A 3,392-nucleotide genomic window follows, 5' to 3' on the forward strand; every position below is an offset into this window, starting at 1 on the left:
ACTTACTTCCTCCACCTACCGCATTCCAAAGTAGTGTCACCATTTGGAGACACAGTGTTCATATCATGAGCGTGTGATACTTGCAGATTGTTTTTTTTTTTTTGGTCTTTTTGAGACAGGGTCTCCCCGTAGCCCCAGCTGTCCTGGAACCTGGAACTCCCTATTTAGACCCAGCTGCCCTTTCCTCAGGTGTGTTTTCCCGACTGACAAGACAATTCACGTGAACTTTTAAGGAAGAGGCCAAGAGTAGGCCCTTGTTCTTTTCCATAGAACCTTCTCCTAGGAAATAGTCTTATAATTTTCCTGACAGTCCAGAACATCATGTCTTCACCCAGAACAAGAGATATGACAAAAATCCTATCATTTTAGCCCAAAATCATGTAATAGACTATGTTAAAAATGTGACAGAAATCTGTAAAACTGTCAGACTTCACCAGGAAGCCACGTGGGTCTCAACAGAGCCTGCTGCCCCCACCTTCCTCCCTTTTCTCTGATCAGTAATTTTAATTCTTATGGATGGACGGTTATGAAGATTTCTCCCCTCCTTAAAATTAGTGTATTGACTGGGAAGCAGAAGATAAGGTCCAGAGCTGATAATGAGGATGGAGTTCATCCTCAATGAACTTCAAACTTGCTTCCTTCTAAGTAGATGTTAGGTTTTGGAGGGTGTCTTGCTGTGATAGAATACCCTAACAAAAACAATTTAAGGGCTTATTTTGGCTCATTGTTTGAGGGTACTGTCCACTATAGAGGGGAAATCAAGGCATCAGGAGCTTGAAGCAGCTGGTCAAAAAGGGTGCTGAATGCTCCTGCTCAGCTAGCTCTATGTACAGAACCCAAGCCCAAGGAACAGTGCTACCACTGTTGGGATGGCTCTTCCCACCTCAATTAACCTAATCTCTCACAGGAATGGCAGAGGATAACCTAGAGAATCCCCCACAGGTGCCTAGATGTTTGTGTCTTAGCTGATTCCAGAGCCCATCAACTTGGCAATACTAATCACCATGGATATTAGCTCCTTATTAGATGTGTGAGATTTTTTTTTTATTTTGGAAAATCCTAATGAGTTCCCCTCCTTGGGCTTGCTAACAGAGAATAGGATGGGGGTTTATTTACAGAAGAGTGGGTGCCCCTTCCCATTTACAGCTGTGTTGGAAAGTCCACACTCAAATATAGATCCTGTGACTTCCCAACAGCTGCACAAAACAGTGAGAGAGGTGCCTCATGATGTTCTCAGCTTGTATATCCTCAGCCCCTCCCCACATGCAGCTAAGTTCCACTGATTGGGTGGGAGGGGTAACTGATTCCCCCATTGACTCCTTGACAAGTGTGGGAAGTGTGACTGTAGCTTGCTGGCATAGTGGCCTGAGGACATTTCCAGTTAACACTCCACCTCTTCTTCAGGCTCTTTCCACCAATTTCCACCAATTCTTTCCACCAATTTCTTCCACAAAAATCTCTGAGCCTTGAAGCTGGTGGTAGGTGTGGGATGGTCTTCCGCCCATTGTGGCAAGACACTGAACTTTCGGGTCTCTGCATCATTTGTTTTCCATGGGCTGTTGGCCCTTTTCAGTGGGATTCCATCTATTATAAAAACACAAACAGCAAGAAGCAGGAACATGTAAACAGTGGCTGCTATAGTAACCTATGAGCATAAACACAAATGCTTGGACAGTATTTTAGCAGGTGCATCACTAGATGTGTGATTTTCTTATTTCCCCCCTCTGAGGTTGTCTCTTCATTCTGTTCCACTGATGATGTAGACTGTCTAGTTTGGTGCATTCCATCTCTATATTTTGTTTTATTGCTTGTGCTTTTAGAGTCATGGTGAAAAAAGTCATTGACTAGACCAATATTAAAGAACTGCCTCCATCTTCTTTGCTTTGTCTTTACATTTGTTTTTAATATGCTTTTGTACATGGTATAAGACCCCAATTGTATTTTTATACATGTGGATATAGTTTGTCAAATTGTTTTAGTTTGGTTTCTGTTGCTGTGATAAAACTCTGACCCAAACTAACTTGGTAAGGAAACGGTTTATCTGTCTTACACTTCCATGTCACAGTCCATCACTGAAGGAAGGGAAGTCAAGGCAGAAAGTGAGGCAGAGACCATGAAGGAGGTGCTGTTTGCTGGCTTTCTCAACTACAGCCCAGGCCCTCCTGCCCAGAGATAGCACTGCCCGAAGAGCTGGACCCTACTGCATCAATCAGCAATTAAGATTCCTTCTTCCCAGGTGACTCCAGTTTGTGTGAAGTTGACAGAAAACTAACCAGCTCAAAAATCCGCAAAGGATTTCTTTCACTTGAAAAGGCTGTCATTTCCTCATTTGTGTTCCTGGCATCTTTACTGATAATGCCTATAAAGTTTGAGTTTCTGAACCCTATTCTGTTCACTTGTTCAACGTGTTTGTTTTTATTCTAATAGTAGTCTTGGTAACTACAGTTTTGTAGTACGTTTTCATGTCAAGTAGTGTGATGCATTCAATTTATTCTTTTTTTGTTCATTTGCTTTGATTATTAGGGGGTCTTTTCTGGTTCCATTCAAGTATTTATTTACTTATTAAATATTTTTTCTTTATTATTTTGTGAATGAGTGTTATACCTGCATGGAGGTAAGTGCACCCCTGTTGTGCAGTGCCTGAGGAGGATGGAAGGTGTCAAATCCCCTGGAACTGGAGTTAGAGACAGTTGTTAGCCACCATGTGGGTGCTAGTATTCAAACCTGGGTCCTCTGCAAGAGCAGTCAGTGCTCTTAGCTGCTGAGCTATATCTCCAGGCCCTGGTTCCATTCAAATTCTAAGACTGCCTTTTCTATTGATAAAAATAAGGTCCTTGGAGTAGTAACAGGGATTGCAATGAACTGGCCAATTGCTTTTGGTAGTGTGGACCCTTTAACAATGTTCTTCCAATTCAACAACACAGCTTGTCTTTTCATTTGTGATTTCTTTCATTTCTTTCATGAATGTTTGTAATAGTTTTCAATATACAGATCTTTCACCTCCACGGCTAAATGTGCACATTAGGTATCATTCATTTGGGTTGCTGTTGCTCAATGCTCTCATTTTAACCTTAGAACACACCTTTAAGGTTGGGAGTTCAACTTCCATTATTCAGACAATTCCATGTGAGGACTTGTTTCTCAGTATTTTCAGTCCCGGGGTTACAGGAGTTAGGATTTACCTGCTGGGAAGGCACATACAGCATCTCTTAGGTTGTATGTGAAGTACATGAGCTGAGAATTCAAATTCCTGAGCTCATTTTTCTTTCATTCATTTCTCTGGTGATTCTAGGAACAACCATGTGTCCTCAAACTCTGATACACACTCAGCATACCACCTGCCTCTTCTACATAGATGACCAATCAGATACTTTGTGTACCAAAGTAATTTT

The 3,392-nt window shown here is 41.8% G+C and overlaps 1 long non-coding RNA gene across 1 annotated transcript; it reads right to left on the reverse strand.

The window, feature by feature from the left end:
- Positions 1–1,392: 1,392 nt before the first annotated feature.
- Positions 1,393–3,188, reverse strand: LOC115067816. Its single transcript, XR_003847190.1, has 2 exons — positions 3,083–3,188; positions 1,393–1,584 (listed from the first exon to the last, which is right to left on the reverse strand). It is a non-coding gene; the product is annotated as an uncharacterized LOC115067816 (long non-coding RNA).
- Positions 3,189–3,392: the final 204 nt, after the last annotated feature.

The sequence above is a fragment of the Nannospalax galili genome, unplaced genomic scaffold (genome assembly GCF_000622305.1).
Source record: "Nannospalax galili isolate Female #2095 unplaced genomic scaffold, S.galili_v1.0 scaffold305, whole genome shotgun sequence".
Classification (NCBI taxonomy): domain Eukaryota; kingdom Metazoa; phylum Chordata; class Mammalia; order Rodentia; family Spalacidae; genus Nannospalax; species Nannospalax galili.